This window comes from Somniosus microcephalus, unplaced genomic scaffold, assembly GCF_052327205.1.
Source record: "Somniosus microcephalus isolate GS21.2 unplaced genomic scaffold, FLI_Smic_1.0 unresolved_chr1, whole genome shotgun sequence".
NCBI classification, from domain to species: domain Eukaryota; kingdom Metazoa; phylum Chordata; class Chondrichthyes; order Squaliformes; family Somniosidae; genus Somniosus; species Somniosus microcephalus.
In genome coordinates this window covers 19,163,168-19,183,342 of record NW_028225179.1, presented here as the reverse complement: position 1 = coordinate 19,183,342, position 20,175 = coordinate 19,163,168, and the positions used below count along the sequence as shown (strand labels likewise).

At 58.2% G+C, this 20,175-nt stretch overlaps 1 protein-coding gene across 1 annotated transcript in view; it reads right to left on the bottom strand.

Moving 5' to 3' along the window:
• LOC147093789 (uncharacterized) overlaps positions 1-20,175 on the bottom strand; it is a 35,050-nt gene that overhangs the window by 12,272 nt on the left and 2,603 nt on the right. The gene's annotated exons all lie outside the window — the stretch shown is intronic.

Sequence of the window (20,175 nt, the reverse complement as noted above, 5' to 3'; positions counted from 1 at the left end):
AGAGGAGAGTATTTGTCCACCCTACAGAGCCGTAGGAAATGGACAGAAGACAAGCCAAACGTCAAAGTGAGAGACGTTGTCTTGCTGAAAGACAGCCAAGCACGCAGAAATGAATGGCCAGTGGGCCTGGTTGTCAAAACTCTGCCGACCAGGGACAAGAGGGTCCGCAAGGTGGAGGTGAAGATTGTCAAGGAGGGGCCTATCAAAGTGTTTCTGAGGCCAGTCTCAGAGATCCTCCTTTCTGAAGTAACCTAGAGAACGAACTCTGAGTATGTTGCAGCCAAAGGACGTTTTCTTCAGGTTTATTTTGTATCTGTAGTGGTACAATGGAATTGTACCAAGCGGGGAGTGTGCTGCCTCTCCCTCTAACTTAACCTCACTGTATGTATTTAACTTACTTATATATGTATAACCTACCTGTTGGGGCCGTTGCCCCTTTAACTTACCTTTTAGGGCCATTGCCCCTTTAAGACGCGCCTTAGCGTGCTGACGTCACGTCACGTACAACGTAGCGTGCTGACGTCACGGCACGTACGACGTGACGTGCGTGAGGCGGCTGCCGGCCCGACTCGGCCTTCCAGAAAGGCTGCCGGCACAGCCCGGCCTAGCGTCTTTGGCCGCATCTACCAGCCGCCGGGAGCGACGCGATCTTCCGCTCCCGCGGCAAGCATCGGCTCAGCCTGGCCTCCAGCTCCCGCTCCCGACTTCGGCCTCCACGGCCAGAAACGCGACCACGCGCATCACGTGGCGCCCCAAGCGCGGACAACGCTACCGAGCGTGATGAGGTCATCACGCTCCCCACAGGACTGCTACGTAGTCCTTGTGGAGTCCTCGCTGGGACACAGACCTACACCACGGTGCTCCTACAGCAGCACAGGCTCCGGGCAGTTGTATTGTCCCCATGCTTGAGTCTTGGAAATTGTTTGTCTGTAAGTATTTTAGAATGCTATGGATGATTAATGTGCACTGTATGTTGTAGAAAATGTTTAGTTGTAACTTTTCTCTGCCTAGCTGATTAACTAGTAGCTGTATTTTCATACACTATGTACAGGGCTAATTTAAAGAGAATGCCTCCCAGTTTACTAAATGTACTGTGTTGCTCAGGCGTACCTAAATCTGTGTATACATATCAGTTATGCGCCTGTATACTAATGTGTGCTTCCATTTCTGTGTTGTATTTCAGTTTTACAATTAGAATCGTTCAGTAAAGTGTTACAAGAAAAGTCAAGCCTTGTGATTTTATTGGAAGATATCGAGTTGTTCGCTATCTGTCTAGCTCTGCATAGAATCGCGTTGCGAGGGCAGAACACAGGGTATTAGAAGGGGAGGAATTTACAGATGGCAAGCTCAAACCAAACATCACGCCAAGATCTGACAGAGTCACTCGACTCATCGTATCTGAATATCACCGGCCTCTGAACATGGAAGCAAAAAGCACCGTTCACAGCGGGGAGAAACCGTACACGTGTTCTGTGTGTGGACGAGGCTTCAGCCAATCCTTTGGCCTATCGACACACAAGTGCATTCACACTGGAGAGAGGCCATTCACCTGCTCTGAGTGTGGGAAGGGATTCACTAATTCATCTCACCTACTGAGACACCAGCGAGTTCACACTGGGGAGAGGCAGTTCACCTGCTCGGTGTGTGGGAAGGGATTCACTCAATCATCCAACCTGCTGAATCATCAGCACGCTCACACTGATGAGAGACCTTTTAAATGCCTGGACTGTGGGAAGTGCTATAAAAGTTCCTGGGAACTGACGTACCATCAACGTGTTCACACTGACGAGAGGCCGCTCAGGTGCTCTCACTGCGGGACTGGGTTCAGGCGATCATCTGAACTCACTGTCCATCAGCGCACTCACACCGGGGAGAGGCCGTTCACCTGCTCCGTGTGTGGGAAGGGATTCACTCAGTCATCCACCCTGCTGAGACACCAGCCAGTTCACAAGTGACTGCAGGGGTCGGATTCTGCTGTTATTGCTGCTGTTAATCACATCCAGGACTGAACCATGTTCATTCTGACAATTGGGTTTTGTTTCTGCTGATGTTAATAACCCCTATAACTGGGCTGGAGTTTAATATTCTGGATATATGTCAAATAAACCAACTTTGTTTTAAACACATTGTTGTAGATTTTCTTCTTTCCCACCTGAGTGTTCAGCATCACCTGGCTGGAGCTCAGAAAGGACAATCTGGGGGAGGATCGTACAGTGGGAACAGAACTCTAGCCTGGACACAGTCCTTCAGGGCCACACTGAGAGGGGCAAACGGCACTTTGGTCTTTCTTGTCTCTCTTCACTGACAGCAAAGTTGCTGTGCGGGTTAATCTCGAGGCGTGTGAGAAACGTGTCCCAGCCGCTCTCTGCCATGGTTCAGAGCTCCTAGGCATGGAACAGAAGGCTCCTTCAGGAATGTACCCCAGTGCTTTTTTTTTTCAATGGCCTTATTAACCTGTGTCGCTACTTTGTGATTTGTGTATCTGTATCCCTGGATCCCTCTGCTCCTCCAGCCCATTTAGACTCTTAAGAGAGGAAAAATTCGGTGATGTCCCCTTTGGGTTGCCAACGTCGCCGGGGCTAATTTTAGCTCCCCGAAAAAGTTAGCGCCCCTGTGCATTAATTTCAGTGGTAGTGCCCCAGGCGGGAGGCGGGGTGCTACTGGAAGCGCTCCCCTCCTTCTTGAGCCGCTACCAGTGAATTTCACGGCACTTCGTGCAACAGCGCCACGCCCATCGGCACATAGCACCGCGTCATAGCAGACCTCCCGCCCTGATTAAAGGGGAGGGGCCTAGTGCTGCGCACACTGGGGCCCTGCTGGACCACCGGGGAGCGGGGTGTCGGATCAAGAGGAGCGCTGGGCTGAGCGATCGCGGCCGGCACCCCGAAGGGGAAGGGGGCAGGTGCTGGCAGTCGGCCAAAATAAAAAGTTGCTGCCCGACACCTGCCCTTTAAGTGGCACCGCCGTGGCTGCAGGATCGGCCCCTGACCCTGTCGGACATATCGTCCGGCGATAGGTCAGGGGTCACAACCCAAGTTTGCAGCCGGGGTGCTGCGCACGATGATGACGTCATTGCCGGCGGTGCAGTGCCATGGGGCGCTACTGGCTACCGCCGCTGCTAACCTCCCGCTGAATATCACAGGAGGCACAAAGCAACCCAATTTCACCCCCTTGTCCAAGTAGTGTGTGGCCTCCTTATACTTCCCACCAAAACACACCACCTCACACTGACCTGTAGTGAAATTCATTAACACACCACCTCACACTGATCTACAGTGAAATTCACTAACACACCACCTCACACAGATCTAGTGAAATTCATTAACACACCGCCTCACACTGACCTAGTGAAATTCATTAACACACCACCTCACACGGATCTAGTGAAATTCATTAACACCACCTCACACTGATCTATCATGAAATTCATTAACACACCACCTCACACTGATCTATCGTGAAATTCATTAACACACCACCTCACACTGATCGACAGTGAAATTCATTTGCCAATTACATGCCCATTGTGAAATTTATTAATGTCTTCTTGCATTTTGTCTTCCTCAGAATTAACTCTACCTCCCAATTTGGTGTTATCGACAAACTTTGAAATTGTTCTTCTGATTCCCGAGTCCAAATCGTTTATGTAAATGGTGAACAACAGTGAGCCCAGCGCCGATCCCTGTGGAACACCACTTCCCATCTTTTGCCAGTCTGAGTAGCTACTCCCAACCCCTACTCTCTGTTTTCTAACCAGCTTGCTATCCATAAATGGTATGTAAGATCGACAAGATGACCCGGGTCAGGCCGTGTGGAGTGAAGGGCCTGGCAGCAGAATGGATGGAAAGATGGCTACAAAACAGAAGTCAGAGGGTTGGAGTTAAGGGAAGTTTGTAGCGATCTTTCCATCCATTCTGTTGCCTGGCCCTTGACTCCACACGGCCTGACTGTGGTCATCTTGTAGACCGTACATACTGCAGACACAGTGCACCAGTGGTGGAGGGGGTGGATATTGAGTCCTGTGGCAGGGGCGCTGATTAAGTGGATTTCTCTGTCCGTGAGTTTTGAGGCATTGCTAGTGGCGATTTTCACCACTTTCCACCTTTAAAAAAACCTTGCTGCCAGTTTATTAAAGCCATTAACAGCCGCTCGGGTGGGACACACCAATAAATGAAGCCTTGTAAGTTTCCCTCAGAATGACAGGCCTGAACTCGAGTTAGAAAACATTTAGCAATTAAACCAGACTGGGCGGGGCCTGAGGTGTGAGTTAGTAATGGAAAATTGGTGGCCAGCGTACTTCACACCAGGGCTGAGGACCCGGGTACTCGGGTTTCTGTATCATTTATTGATTAATTTAGTTTATTGCCCAATCTCAATCAGACTGGCGGGTCATCTTGCTGTCTGACGGAGGCGAGGTTCCCCAGTGGAGGGCTTTCTACGCGGGGGTCCTTCCCTGCACCATTGGGGATCTGGGGTGGAGACTGTTGCAGGGAGCTGTCGTGTGCAACAGTTTTTTAATTCCTTTCCGGACTCCAAGGCCAGATGTGTTTTTTGCGGCCTAGAGGAGTCCCCGGGCCGTGTATATATTCAGTGTGAGAGGTTACAGCCCCTGTATAGTTACCTGAAGGGGCTGCTCCTCAACTCTTGGTTACACTTTAGCCCCACACTCCTAAACTTTGTCCGCCTGGTGCGGAGGGGGGTGGGTAAGTTGGAGGATCTGCTGTTGGACCTGCTCTTGGGCCTGGTGAAAACAGCAATTTGTAGGTCCAGAATGGGCGGGGCCCATGGGGGGTCACTCTGGCTGCCTGCCTCTCTCCCGTGGTCTTGTCCCTGCCCGGGTGGCCCTGGAGAGGGAGCAGGTGGAGGTCCACCGGTTCAATTGATACCTTCCTTGACCGGTGGACACGGAAGGTATCAAAATGCGATAATTGATCCTCACAATCACATTGTGATGTAATTATTAATTGTGTGTGTGTCACAAATCCATTTCTTCTATTTTGATACAAAAGTTCTACTAGACATGTTAAACTACTAGTTATTTAATCAGGGCTGCAGCTGCTGAAAAGTTGACTGTACTGAGGTTTGTGGCCAGAGCTGGCAGACATGTTGTTCTGAAGTCTGATGTCTCACACCTGAAGAGTCTGTTTATGTCGTGTTGTAATGACCTGTTTCTGTTGCCTGGTGTCAGAAATAGAAATCAAAGGGAGATGATGGCCCAGAAATTCGGGTCTCCACGGGTGAGTACGTACGGGGTACTCACCCGTAGACCCGATGGAAGTGCTGGTTTCCTGCATGCACTGCGCATGTGCGGGAAACCGGCACTTCCGTTCCTCTGAACGAAGAAGTTCAGAGGTCGAACGCGTGCACGGGGGCGCCTGCGCCTGCGCATCAAACTTTGTTTTTTTTTTTTATATATACAGGTATTCCCGGGAGGGTAAGCCTGCAGAATTTAGAAATATAAAAAGCAGGTGTAAGGCCTGCTTTTTACAAGGTAAGTGGTGAATTAATTAAAATTAAAACATTTTTCCCCACAGGTTTATTATTTTTTAAATACTTTAAAGCAAGGTAAGTTGATTTTTAGCCCCGTTAGAAAATAAAATTATTTTTTTCAAAAATTTAAATTATTGTTTAAAATAGTTATTTCATGTAATTTACAGTTTATTTAAAATATGTGATTAAAAAAAAATGTATTTGAAGATTTAGTGCTGTTTTGGGGCCGTAGTATTTATAAGTCTTGACAGGTCTTCCTGTCAGACTTATGAACGGAGCATTCCCTGCTCCGATTGGCTCCCCGTGGCCCACGTGATCCCAGGGGACGCATCGAACTAACTGCGCCCCTGGGATACGCAAGCACTGCGCGCCGGCAGATGGACCAGGCCCCGGATCGGAATTCCACGGGGGCCCAGAGCTCAACGGCCAGCGCGCAAGGCAAGTGCAGATCGGGGGCTTACACCCGCGGGAAGCCCCCGACCCGAATTTCTGGGCCGATGCCTCACTCTGTTAATCAACTCGTTGACACATTCCCATGCATTTCCTTTCTTAATTTACAAAGATCACAACTCCATTAGTGAACAATGGATTGCCAGTCTGCCACTTTTTAGTGAGACTTGAAAGGATTCGCTGTGAAGCTACACCTGCCCATCTGTCTGTGTGTCACTGTGTTTGGATTGTGTTAGACAACAGTCCTAATATCTCGCCTGCATCCATTACAACTTTTGAAATGTTAGATTGTACTTGGAAGAAGCTGAGTTTGAATCTGACAATTCTGAAATTGGGAGCTGTTAATGATTTCTGTTTTTCACATAACTATATAGTGATGTGATCAGTCAAAGCAAATTAAAAGATGCTGCTATTTACTGAACACAACTGAATAATTCTACAAGGATGCTATCGCAGTCTTGCTCAGTATTAACTACACCCCCCAATTTCATGTTCTCTGCAAATTTTGAAATTGTACTTCTGATTCCCAAGTCCAAATCATTCATGTAAATGGCGAACAACAGTGGTCCCAGCACCGATCCCCGTGGAACACCACTTCCCACCTTCCGCCCGTCTGAGTAAATACCTTTCACTCATCCCGTCACTATAACTGGACTTGACTCCATTCCCGTGCCGAGGGGATTGCTGTACCAGACGGGAGGGGCAACATTTGGGGACTCTCGATTCTCCACCAATTCCCATTCCCCTTCTTTCTGGTGGATAATGGAGGTGCCACTGTGTGTAATGTGCAAGTCAGTAAGAATTGTCAGCAAGGATTAATCTGCACTTTCTAATGGAGATGTTCATCAGTGGAACCTTTCAGACACTGAATTGTAGATTTTATCCCAAAGATTAATATACGATTGAAGTAAAAGTTCATAATTTTATTGTGAAATAATTCAGGGACTTTCATCAGAAATTAAGGGGAAACATCAGACAGCAGTTCTTAAATAAACACTGCAGCTCCGACAACTCAATCAGCTATATATCCAGAATATTAAACTCCAGCCTAGTTATAGGGATATTAACATCAGCAGAAACAAACCCCAACTGTCAGAATGAACATGGTTCAGTCCTGGATGTGATTAACAGCAGAATCCTACCCATGCAGTCCCATGTGAACTCGCTGGTGTCAGCAGGTTAGATGATCGATTAAATCCCTTCTCGCACATTGAGCAGGTGAACGGCCTCTCCCCAGTGTGAACTCGCTGGTGTGTCTGGAGAATGCACAAGCGAGTGATCCTGAACCAGCTGCTAGTGGGCATGCTCAGGGGCAGAGTCCCAGGACCAGCTGCTAGTGGGCATGCTCAGGGGCAGAGTCCCAGAATCAGCTGCTACTGCGCATGCTCAGGGGCAGAGTCCCTGGACCAGCTGCTAGTGGGCATGCTCTGAGGCAGCGGAGTCCCAGGACCAGCTGCTAGTGCGCATGCTCAGGGGCAGAGTCCCAGGATCAGCTGCTAGTGTGCACGCTCAGGGGCATAGAGTCCCAGTACCAGCTGCTAGTGGGCATTCTCAGGGGCAGAGTCCCAGGACCAGCTGCTAGTGGGCATGCTCAGGGGTAGCAGAGTCCCAGGACGAGCTGCTAGAGGGCATGCTCAGGGGCAGAGTCCCAGGACCAACTGCTAGTGGGCATTCTCAGGGGCAGAGTCCCAGAACCAGCTGCTAGGGGGCGTGCTCAGGGGCCCAGAGTTCCAGGACCAGCTGCTACTGGGCATGCTCAGGACCAGCAGAGTCCCAGGACCAGCTGCTAGTGCGCATGCTCAGGGGCAGAGTCCCAGGACCAGCTGCTAGTGCGCATGTTCAGGGGCAGAGTCCCAGGACCAACTGCTAGTGGGCATTCTCAGGGGCAGAGTACCAGAACCAGCTGCTAGTGGGCATGCTCAGGGGCAGAGTCCCAGGACCAGCTGCTAGTGGGCATGCTCAGGGGCAGAGTCCCAGGACCAGCTGCTGGTGTGCATGCTCAGGGGCAGAGTTCCAGGAACAGCTGCTAGTGGGCATGCTCAGGGGCAAAGTCCCAGGACCAGCTGCTAGTGTGCATGGTCAGGGGCAGAGTACCAGGACCAGCTGCTAGTGTGCATGCTCAGGGGCAGCAGAGTCCCAGGACCAGCTTCCAGTGGGCATGCTCAGGGGCAGAGTCCCAGAACCAGCTGCTAGTGGGCATGCTCAGGGGCAGCAGATTCCCAGGACCAGCTGCTAGTGGGCATGCTCAGGGGCAGAGTCCCAGGACCAGCTGCGAGTGGACATGCTCAGGGGCAGAGTCCCAGGACCAGCTGCTAGTGCGCATGCTCAGGGGAGCAGAGTCCCAGAACCAGCTGCCAGTGGGCATACTCAGGGGCAGAGTCCCAGGACCAGCTGCTAGTGGGCATGCTCAGGGGCAGAGTCCCAGGACCAGCTGCTAGTGCGCATGCTCAGGGGCACAGAGTCCCAGGACCAGCTGCTAGTGGGCATGCTCAGGGGCAGCAGAGCCCCAGGACTAGCTGCTAGTGGGCATGCTCAGGGGCAGAGTCCCAGGACCAGCTGCTAGTGGGCATGCTCAGGGGCAGAGTCCCAGGACCAGCTGCTCGTAGGCATGCTCAGGGGAGCAGAGTCCCAGAACCAGCTGCTAGTGCGCATGCTCAAGGGCAGAGTCCCAGGACCAGCTGCTGGTGCGCATGCTCAGGGGCAGAGTCCCAGGACCAGCTGCTAGTGGGCATGCTCAGGGGCAAAGTCCCAGGACCAGCTGCTAGTGGGCATGCTCAGGGGCAGAGTCCCAGGACCAGCTGCTAGTGCGCATGCTCAGGGGCAGCAGAGTCCCAGGACCAGCTTCTAGTGGGCATGCTCAGGGGCAGAGTCCCAGAACCAGCTCCTAGTGGGCATGCTCAGGGGCAGCAGATTCACAGGACCAACTGCTAGTGCGCATGCTCAGGGGAGCAGAGTCCCAGAACCAGCTGCCAGTGGGCATACTCAGGGGCAGAGTCCCAGGACCAGCTGCTAGTGGGCATGCTCAGGGGCACAGAGTCCCAGGACCAGCTGCTAGTGGGCATGCTCAGGGGCTGCAGAGCCCCAGGACTAGCTGCTAGTGGGCATGCTCAGGGGCAGAGTCCCATAACCAGCTGCTAGTGGGCATGCTCAGGGGCAGAGTCCCAGAACCAGCTGCTAGTGGGCATGCTCAGGGGCCCAGAGTCCCAGGTCCAGCTGCTGGTGGGCATGCTCAAGGGCAGCACAGTCCCAGAACCAGCTGCTAGTGGGCATGCTCAGGGGCCCAGAGTCCCAGGTCCAGCTGCTGGTGGGCATGCTCAAGGGCAGCACAGTCCCAGAACCAGCTCCTAGTGGGAATGCTCAGGGGCAGAGTCCCAGGACCAGCTGCGAGTGGACATGCTAAGGGGCAGCAGAGTCCCAGGATTGGTACTGGTGGGTATGCTCAGGGGCAGCAGAGTCCCAGGACCAGCTGCTAGTGGGTATGCTCAGGGGCAGCACAGTCCCAGAACCAGCTGCTAGTGGGCATGCTCAGGGGCAGAGTCCCAGGACTGGAGGCTGGTGGGCATGCTCAGGGGCAGAGTACCAGGACCAGCTGCTAGTGGGCATGCTCAGGGGCAGAGTCCCAGGACTGGCTGCTGGTGGGCATGCTCAGGGGCAGAGTCCCAGGACCATCGGCTAGTGGGCATGCTCAGGACCAGCAGAGTCCCAGGACCAGCTGCTAGTGCGCAGGCTCAGGGTCCCAGGACCAGCTGCTAGTGGGCATGCTCAGGGGCAGAGTCCCAGGACCAGCTGCTAGTGGGCATGCTCAGGGGCAGAGTCCCAGGACCAGCTGCTAGTGGGCATGCTCAGGGGCAGAGTCCCAGGACCAGCTGCTAGTGCGCAAGCTCAGGGGCAGAGTCCCAGGACCAGCCACTAGTGCGCATGCTCAGGGGCAGCAGATTCCCAGGACCAGCTGCTAGTGCGCATGCTCGGGGGAGCAGAGTCCCAGAACCAGCTGCTAGTGGGCATACTCAGGGGCAGAGTCCCAGGACCAGCTGCTAGTGCGCATGCTGAGGTGCAGCAGAGTCCCAGGACCAGCTTCTAGTGGGCATGCTCAGGGGCAGAGTCCCAGAACCAGCTCCTAGTGGGCATGCTCAGGGGCAGCACAGTCCCAGAACCAGCTGCTAGTGGGCATGCTCAGGGGCAGCGGAGTCCCAGGACCAGCTGCTAGTGGGCATGCTCAGGGGCAGCTGCTAGTGGGCATGCTCAGGGGCAGCAGAGTCCCAGGACCAGCTGCTAGTGGGTATGCTCAAGGGCAGCACAGTCCCAGAACCAGCTGCTAGTGGGCATGCTCAGGGGCAGCGGAGTCCCAGGGCCAGCTGCTAGTGGGCATGCTCCGGGGCACAGTCCCAGGACTGGAGGCTGGTGGGCATGCTCAGGGGCAGAGTACCAGGACCAGCTGCTAGTGGGCATGCTCAGGGGCAGAGTCCCAGGACTGGCTGCTGGTGGGCATGCTCAGGGGCAGAGTCCCAGGACCATCTGCTAGTGGGCATGCTCAGGACCAGCAGAGTCCCAGGACCAGCTGCTAGTGCGCAGGCTCAGGGGCAGAGTCCCAGGACCAGCTGCTAGTGGGCATGCTCAGGGGCAGAGTCGCAGGACCAGCTGCTAGTGCGCAAGCTCAGGGGCAGAGTCCCAGGACCAGCTGCTAGTGCGCATGCTGAGGTGCAGCAGAGTCCCAGGACCAGCTTCTAGTGGGCATGCTCAGGGGCAGAGTCCCAGAACCAGCTCCCAGTGGGCATGCTCAGGGGCAGAGTCCCAGAACCAGCTGCTAGTGGGCATGCTCAGGGGCAGCACAGTCCCAGAACCAGCTGCTGGTGGGCATGCTCAGGGGCAGCGGAGTCCCAGGACCAGCTGCTAGTGGGCATGCTCAGGGGCAGCTGCTAGTGGGCATGCTCAGGGGCAGCAGAGTTCCACGACCAGCTGCTAGTGGGCATGCTCAGGGGCAGAGTCCCAGGACCAGCTGCTAGTGCGCATGCTCAGGGGCAGAGTCCCAGGGCCAGCTGCTGGTGGGCATGCTCAGGGGCAGAGTCCCAGAACCAGATGCTAGTGGGCATGCTCAGGGGCAGTGTCCCAGGACCAGCTGCTAGTGGGCATGCTCAGGGGCAGTGTCCCAGGACCAGCTGCTAATGGGCATGCTCAGGGGCCCGGAGTCCCACAACCAGCTGCTAGTCGGCATGCTCAGGGGCAGAGTCCCAGGACCAGCTGCTAGTGGGCATGCTCAGGGGCAGAGTACCAGGACCAGCTGCTAGTGGGCATGCTTAGGACCAGCAGAGTCGCAGGACCAGCTGCTAGTGCGCATGCTCAGGGGCAGAGTCCCAGAACCAGCTCCAAGTGGGCACGCTCATGGGCAGCAGATTCCCAGGACCAGCTGTTAGTGCGCATGCTCAGGGGAGCAGAGTCCCAGAACCAGCTGCTAGTGGGCATACTCAGGGGCAGAGTCCCAGGACCAGCTGCTTCCGCGCATGCTCAGGGGCAGCAGAGTCCCAAGACCAGCTGCTAGTGGGCATGCTCAGGGGCAGAGTCCCAGGACCAGCTGCTAGTGGGCATGCTCAAGGGGAGAGTCCCAGGACTGGCTGCTGGTGGGCATGCTCAGGGGCAGTAGAGTCCCAGGACCAGCCGCTAGTGGGCATGCTCAGGGGAGCAGAGTCCCAGAACCAGCTCCTAGTGAGCATGTTCAGGGGAAGCAGAGTCCCAGGACCAGCTGCTAGTGGGCACGCTCAGGGGCAGCAGAGTCCCAGGACCAGCTGCTAGTGGGCATCCTCAGGGGCAGAGCCCCAGGACCAGCTGCTAGTGCGCATGCTCAGGGGCAGAGTCCCAGGACCAGCTGCTAGTGCGCATGCTCAGGGGCAGAGTCCCAGGACCAGCTGCTAGTGGGCATGCTCAGGGGCAGAGTCCCAGAACCAGCTCCTAGTGGGCATGCTCAGGGGCAGCAGAGTCCCAGGACCAGCTGCTAGTGGGCATGCTCAGGGGTAGCAGATTCCCAGGACCAGCTGCTAGTGCGCATGCTCAGGGGAGCAGTCCCAGAACCAGCTGCTAGTGGGCATGCTCAGGGGCAGCAGAGTCCCAGGACCAGCTGCTAGTGGGCATGCTCAGGGGCAGCAGAGTCCCAGGACCAGCTGCTAGTGGGCACGCTCAGGGGCAGCACAGTCCCAGAACCAGCTGCTAGTGGGCATGCTCAGGGGCAGCGGAGTCCCAGGACCAGCTGCTCGTGGGCATGCTCAGGGGCAGCTGCTAGTGGGCATGCTCAGGGGCAGCAGAGTTCCACGGCCAGCTGCTAGTGCGCATGCTCAGGGGCAGAGACCCAGGGCCAGCTGCTGGTGGGCATGCTCAGGGGCAGAGTCCCAGAACCAGATGCTAGGGGGCATGCTCAGGGGCAGTGTCCCAGGACCAGCTGCTAGTGGGCTTGCTCAGGGGCAGAGTGCCAGGACCAGCTGCTAGTGGGCATGCTCAGGGGCAGCTGCTAGTGGGCATGCTCAGGGGCAGCAGAGTTCCACGACCAGCTGCTAGTGGGCATGCTCAGGGGCAGAGTCCCAGGACCAGCTGCTAGTGCGCATGCTCAGGGGCAGAGTCCCAGGGCCAGCTGCTGGTGGGCATGCTCAGGGGCAGAGTCCCAGAACCAGATGCTAGTGGGCATGCTCAGGGGCAGTGTCCCAGGACCAGCTGCTAGTGGGCATGCTCAGGAGCAGAGTGCCAGGACCAGCTGCTAGTGGGCATACTCAGCGACAGAGTCCCAGAACCAGCTGCTAATGGGCATGCTCAGGGGCCCGGAGTCCCAGAACCAGCTGCTAGTCGGCATGCTCAGGGGCAGAGTCCCAGGACCAGCTGCTAGTGGGCAAGCTCAGGGGAGCACAGTCCCAGGACCAGCTGCTACTGGGCATGCTCAGGGGCAGAGTACCAGGACCAGCTGCCAGTGGGCATGCTTAGGACCAGCAGAGTCGCAGGACCAGCTGCTAGTGCGCATGCTCAGGGGCAGAGTCCCAGAACCAGCTCCAAGTGGGCACGCTCATGGGCATCAGATTCCCAGGACCAGCTGCTAGTGCGCATGCTCAGGGGAGCAGAGTCCCAGAACCAGCTGCTAGTGGGCATACTCAGGGCAGAGTCCCAGGACCAGCTGCTTCCGCGCATGCTCAGGGGCAGCAGAGTCCCAAGACCAGCTGCTAGTGGGCATGCTCAGGGGCAGATTCCCAGGACCAGCTGCTAGTGGGCATGCTCAGGGGGCAGAGTCCCAGGACTAGCTGCTAGTGGGCATGCTCAGGACCAGCAAAGTCCCAGGACCAGCTGCTAGTGGGCATGCTTAGGACCAGCAGAGTCCCAGGAGCAGCTGCTAGTGCGCATGCTCAGGGGCAGAGTCCCAGAACCAGCTCCAAGTGGGCACGCTCATGGGCAGCAGATTCCCAGGACCAGCTGCTAGTGCGCATGCTCAGGGGAGCAGAGTCCCAGAACCAGCTGCTCGTGGGCATACTCAGGGGCAGAGTCCGAGGACCAGCTGCTACCGCGCATGCTCAGGGGCAGCAGAGTCCCAAGACCAGCTGCTAGTGGGCATGCTCAGGGGCAGAGTCCCAGGACCAGCTGCTAGTGGGCATGCTCAGGGGGCAGAGTCCCAGGACCAGCTGCTAGTGGGCATGCTCAGCGGCAGAGTCCCAGAACCAGCTCCTAGTGGGAATGCTCAGGGACAGCAGAGTCCCTGGACCAGCTGCTAGTGGGCATGCTCAAGGGCAGAGTCCCAGGACTGGCTGCTGGTGGGCATGCTCAGGGGCAGAGTCCCAGGACCAGCTGCTAGTGGGCATGCTCAGGGGCAGTAGAGTCCCAGGACCAGCCGCTAGTGGGCATGCTCAGGGGCCCATAGTCCCAGAACCAGCTCCTAGTGAGCATGTTCAGGGGAAGCAGAGTCCCAGGACCAGCTGCTAGTGGGCATGTCCAGGAGCCCAGAGTCCCAGGTCCAGCTGCTAGTGGGCATGCTCAGGGGTAGAGTCCCAGGACCAGCTGCTAGTGGGCATGCTGAAGGGCAGAGTCCCCGGACCAGCTGCTAGTGGGCATGCTCAGGGGCAGAGTCCAAGGACCAGCTGCTATTGCGCATGCGCAGGGGCCCAGAGTCCCAGAACCAGCTGCTAGTGGGCATGTTCAGGGGCAGAGTCCCAGGACCAGCTGCTAGTGGGCATGCTCAGGGGCAGAGTCCCAGGACCAGCTGCTAGTGCGCAAGCTCAGGGGCAGAGTCCCAGGACCAGCCGCTAGTGCGCATGCTCAGGGGCAGCAGATTCCCAGGACCAGCTGCTAGTGCGCATGCTGAGGTGCAGCAGAGTCCCAGGACCAGCTTCTAGTGGGCATGCTCAGGGGCAGAGTCCCAGAACCAGCTCCTAGTGGGCATGCTCAGGGGCAGCACAGTCCCAGAACCAGCTGCTAGTGGGCATGCTCAGGGGCAGCGGAGTCCCAGGACCAGCTGCTAGTGGGCATGCTCAGGGGCAGCTGCTAGTGGGCATGCTCAGGGGCAACAGAATTCCACGACCAGCTGCTAGTGGGCATGCTCAGGGGCAGCTGCTAGTGGGCATGCTCAGGGGCAGCAGAGTTCCACGACCAGCTGCTAGTGGGCATGCTCAGGGGCAGAGTCCCAGGGCCAGCTGCTGGTGGGCATGCTCAGGGGCAGAGTCCCAGAACCAGATGCTAGTGGGCATGCTCAGGGGCAGTGTCCCAGGACCAGCTGCTAGTGGGCATGCTCAGGGGCAGAGTGCCAGGACCAGCTGCTAGTGGGCATACTCAGGGGCAGAGTCCCAGAACCAGCTGCTAATGGGCATGCTCAGGGGCCCGGAGTCCCAGGACCAGCTGCTAGTCGGCATGCTCAGGGGCAGAGTCCCAGGACCAGCTGCTAGTGGGCAAGCTCAGGGGAGCACAGTCCCAGGACCAGCTGCTAGTGCGCATGCTCTGGGGCAGAGTCCCAGAACCAGCTGCTTCCGCGCATGGTCAGGGGCAGCAGAGTCCCAAGACCAGCTGCTAGTGGGCATGCTCAGGGGCAGAGTCCCAGGACCAGCTGCTAGTGGGCATGCTCAGGGGGCAGAGTCCCAGGACCAGCTGCTAGTGGGCATGCTCAAGGGGAGAGTCCCAGGACTGGCTGCTGGTGGGCATGCTCAGGGGCAGAGTCCCAGGACTGGCTGCTGGTGCACATGCTCAGGGGAACAGAGTCCCAGAAACAGCTGCTAGTGAGCATGTTCAGGGGAAGCAGAGTCCCAGGACCAGCTGCTAGTGGGCACGCTCAGGGGCAGCAGAGTCCCAGGACCAGCTGCTAGTGGGCATCCTCAGGGGCAGAGTCCCAGGACCAGCTGCTAGTGGGCATGCTCAGGGGCAGCAGAGTCCCAAGACCAGCTGCTAGTGGGCATGCTCAGGGGTAGCAGATTCCAACGACCAGCTGCTAGTGCGCATGCTCAGGGGCAGAGTCCCAGAACCAGCTCCTAGTGGGCATGCTCAGGGGCAGCAGATTCCAACGACCTGCTGCTAGTGCGCATGCTCAGGGGAGCAGTCCCAGAACCAGCTGCTCGTGGGCATGCTCAGGGGCAGCAGAGTCCCAGGCCCAGCTGCTAGTGGGCATGCTCAGGGGCAGCAGAGTCCCAGGACCAGCTGCGAGTGGGCATGCTCAGGGGCAGCAGAGTCCCAGGACCAGCTGCTAGTGGGCACGCTCAGGGGCAGCACAGTCCCAGAACCAGCTGCTCGTGGGCATGCTCAGGGGCAGCGGAGTCCCAGGACCAGCTGCTAATGGGCATGCTCAGGGGCAGCTGCTAGTGGGCATGCTCAGGGGCAGCAGAGTTCCACGACCAGCTGCTAGTGCGCATGCTCAGGGGCAGAGACCCAGGGCCAGCTGCTGGTGGGCATGCTCAGGGGCAGAGTCCCAGAACCAGATGCTAGGGGGCATGCTCAGGGGCAGTGTCGCAGGACCAGCTGCTAGTGGGCTTGCTCAGGGGCAGAGTGCCAGGACCAGCTGCTAGTGGGCATACTCAGGGGCAGAGTCCCAGAACCAGCTGCTAGGGGGCATGCTCAGGGGCCCAGAGTCCCAGGACCAGCTGCTAATGGGCATGCTCAGGGGCCCGGAGTCCCAGGACCAGCTGCTAGTCGGCATGCTCAGGGGCAGAGTCCCAGGACCAGCTGCTGGTGGGCATGCTCAAGGGTAGCAGAGTCCCAGGACCAGCTGCTAGTGCGCATGCTCAGGGGAGCAGAGTCCCAGGACCAGCTGCGAGTGGGCAAGCTCAGGGGAGCACAGTCCCAGGACCAGCTGCTACTGGGCATGCTCAGGGGCAGAGTACCAGGACTAGCTGCTAGTTGGCATGCTCAGGACCAGCAGAGTCCCAGGACCAGCTGCTAGTGGGCATGCTTAGGACCAGCAGAGTCCCAGGACCAGCTGCTAGTGCGCATGCTCAGGGGCAGAGTCCCAGAACCAGCTCCAAGTGGGCACGCTCATGGGCAGCAGATTCCCAGGACCAGCTGCTAGTGCGCATGCTCAGGGGAGCAGAGTCCCAGAACCAGCTGCTAGTGGGCATACTCAGGGGCAGAGTCCCAGGACCAGCTGCTACCGCGCATGCTCAGGGGCAGCAGAGTCCCAAGACCAGCTGCTAGTGGGCATGCTCAGGGGCAGAGTCCCAGGACCAGCTGCTAGTGGGCATGCTCAGGGGGCAGAGTCCCAGGACCAGCTGCTAGTGGGCATGCTCAGCGGCAGAGTCCCAGAACCAGCTCCTAGTGGGCATGCTCAGGGACAGCAGAGTCCCTGGACCAGCTGCTAGTGGGCATGCTCAAGGGCAGAGTCCCAGGACTGGCTGCTGGTGCACATGCTCAGGGGAGCAGAGTCCCAGGACCAGCTGCTAGTGGGCATGCTCAGGGGCAGTAGAGTCCAAGGACCAGCCGCTAGTGGGCATGCTCAGGGGCCCATAGTCCCAGAACCAGCTCCTAGTGAGCATGTTCAGGGGAAGCAGAGTCCCAGGACCAGCTGCTAGTGGGCATTCTCAGGGGTAGAGTCCCAGGACCAGCTGCTACTGGGCATGCTGAAGGGCAGAGTCCCCGGACCAGCTGCTAGTGGGCATGCTCAGGGGCAGAGTCCAAGGACCAGCTGCTAGTCCGCATGCGCAGGGGCCCAGAGTCCCAGAACCAGCTGCTAGTGGGCATGCTCAGGGGCAGCAGAGACGCAGGACCAGCTGCTAGTGGGCATGCTCAGGGCCCAGAGTCCCAGGACCAGCTGCTAGTGGGCATGCTCAGGGGCAGAGTACCAGGACTGGCTGCTGGTGGGCATGCTCAGGGGCAGAGTCCCAGGACCAGCTGCTAGTGGGCATGCTCAGGGGCAGCAGAGTCCCAGGACCAGCTGCTAGTGGGCATGCACAGGGGCCCATAGTCCCAGGACCAGCTGCTAGTGCACATGCTCAGGGGAGCAGAGTCCCAGAACCAGCTCCTAGTGAGCATGTTCAGGGGAAGCAGAGTCCCAGGACCAGCTGCTAGTGGGCATGCTCAGGGGCAGCAGAGTCCCAGGACCAGCTGCTAGTGGGCATGCTCAGGGGCAGAGTCCCAGGACCAGCTGCTAGTCGACATGTCCAGGGGCCCAGAGTCCCAGGTCCAGCTGCTTGTGCGCATGCTAAAGGGAGCAGAGTCCCAGAACCAGCTGCTGGTGGGCATGCTCAAGGGAAGCAGAGTCCCAGGACCAGCTGCAAGTGGGCATGCTCAGGGGCCCAGAGTCCCAGAACCAGCTGCTAGTGGGCATGCTCAAGGGCAGCAGAGTCCCAGGACCAGCTGCTAGTGGGCATGCTCAGGGGAGCAGAGTCCCAGGACCAGCTGCTAGTGGGCATGCTCAGGGGCAGCAGAGTCCCAGGACCAGCTGTTAGTGGGCATGCTCAGGGGAGCAGAGTCCCAGAACCAGCTCCAAGTGGGCACGCCCATGGGCAGCAGATTCCCAGGACCAGCTGCTAGTGCGCATGCTCAGGGGAGCAGAGTCCCAGAACCAGCTGCTAGTGGGCATACTCTGGGGCAGAGTCCCAGGACCAGCTGCTTCCGCGCATGGTCAGGGGCAGCAGAGTCCCAAGACCAGCTGCTAGTGGGCATGCTCAGGGGCAGAGTCCCAGGACCAGCTGCTAGTGGGCATGCTCAGGGGGCAGAGTCCCAGGACCAGCTGCTAGTGGGCATGCTCAGCGGCAGAGTCCCAGGACTGGCTGCTGGTGGGCATGCTCAGGGGCAGAGTCCCAGGACTGGCTGCTAGTGCACATGCTCAGGGGCAGAGTCCCAGGACCAGCTGCTCGTGCGCATGCGCAGGGGCAGAGTCCCAGGACCAGCTGCTAGTGGGCATGCTCAGGGGCAGAGTCCCAGAACCAGCTCCTAGTGGGCATGCTCAGGGGCAGCAGAGTCCCAGGACCAGCTGCTAGTGGGCATGCTCAGGGGTAGCAGTTTCCAACGACCAGCTGCTAGTGCGCATGCTCAGGGGCAGCAGAGTCCCAGGACCAGCTGCGAGTGGGAATGCTCAGGGGCAGCAGAGTTCCAGGATCAGCTACTGGTGGGCATGCTCAGGGGCAGCAGAGTCCCAGGACCAGCTGCTAGTGGGCACGCTCAGGGGCAGCACAGTCCCAGAACCAGCTGCTCGTGGGCATGCTCAGGGGCAGCGGAGTCCCAGGACCAGCTGCTAATGGGCATGCTCAGGGGCAGCAGAGTTCCACGACCAGTTGCTAGTGGGCATGCTCAGGGGCAGCAGAGTTCCAGAACCAGATGCTAGGGGGCATGCTCAGGGGCAGTGTCGCAGGACCAGCTGCTAGTGGGCTTGCTCAGGGGCAGAGTGCCAGGACCAGCTGTTAGTGGGCATACTCAGGGGCAGAGTCCCAGAACCAGCTGCTAGGGGGCATGCTCAGGGGCCCGGAGTCCCAGGACCAGCTGCTAGTCGGCATGCTCAGGGGCAGAGTCCCAGGACCAGCTGCTGGTGGGCATGCTCAAGGGTAGCAGAGTCCCAGGACCAGCTGCTAGTGCGCATGCTCAGGGGAGCAGAGTCCCAGGACCAGCTGCGAGTGGGCAAGCTCAGGGGAGCACAGTCCCAGGACCAGCTGCTACTGGGCATGCTCAGGGGCAGAGTACCAGGACTAGCTGCAAGTGGGCACGCTCAGGGGTAGCAGATTCCCAGGACCAGCTGCTAGTGCGCATGCTCAGGGGCAGATTCCCAGGACCAGCTGCTCGTGGGCATGCTCAGGGGGCAGAGTCCCAGGACCAGCTGCTAGTGGGCATGCTCAGCGGCAGAGTCCCAGAACCAGCTCCTAGTGGGAATGCTCAGGGACAGCAGAGTCCCTGGACCAGCTGCTAGTGGGCATGCTCAAGGGCAGAGTCCCAGGACTGGCTGCTGGTGCACATGCTCAGGGGCCCATAGTCCCAGAACCAGCTCCTAGTGAGCATGTTCAGGGGAAGCAGAGTCCCAGGACCAGCTGCTAGTGGGCATGTCCAGGAGCCCAGAGTCCCAGGTCCAGCTGCTAGTGGGCATGCTCAGGGGTAGAGTCCCAGGACCAGCTGCTAGTGGGCATGCTGAAGGGCAGAGTCCCCGGACCAGCTGCTAGTGGGCATGCTCAGGGGCAGAGTCCAAGGACCAGCTGCTAGTCTGCATGCGCAGGGGCCCAGAGTCCCAGAACCAGCTGCTAGTGGGCATGCTCAGGGGCAGCAGAGACGCAGGACCAGCTGCTAGTGGGCATGCTCAGGGGCAGAGTCCCAGGACTGGCTGCTGGTGGGCATGCTCAGGGGCAGAGTCCCAGGACCAGCTGCTAGTGGGCATGCTCAGGGGCAGCAGAGTCCCAGGACCAGCTGCTAGTGGGCAGGCACAGGGGCCCATAGTCCCAGGACCAGCTGCTAGTGCACATGCTCAGGGGAGCAGAGTCCCAGAACCAGCTCCTAGTGAGCATGTTCAGGGGAAGCAGAGTCCCAGGACCAGCTGCTAGTGAGCATGCTCAGGGGCAGCAGAGTCCCAGGTCCAGCTGCTTGTGCGCATGCTAAAGGGAGCAGAGTCCCAGAACCAGCTGCTGGTGGGCATGCTCAAGGGAAGCAGAGTCCCAGGACCAGCTGCAAGTGGGCATGCTCAGGGGCCCAGAGTCCCAGAACCAGCTGCTAGTGGGCATGCTCAGGGCCCAGAGTCCCAGGACCAGCTGCTAGTGGGCATGCTCAGGGGCAGAGTCCCAGGACCAGCTGCTGGTGGGCATGCTCAGGGGCAGCAGGGAT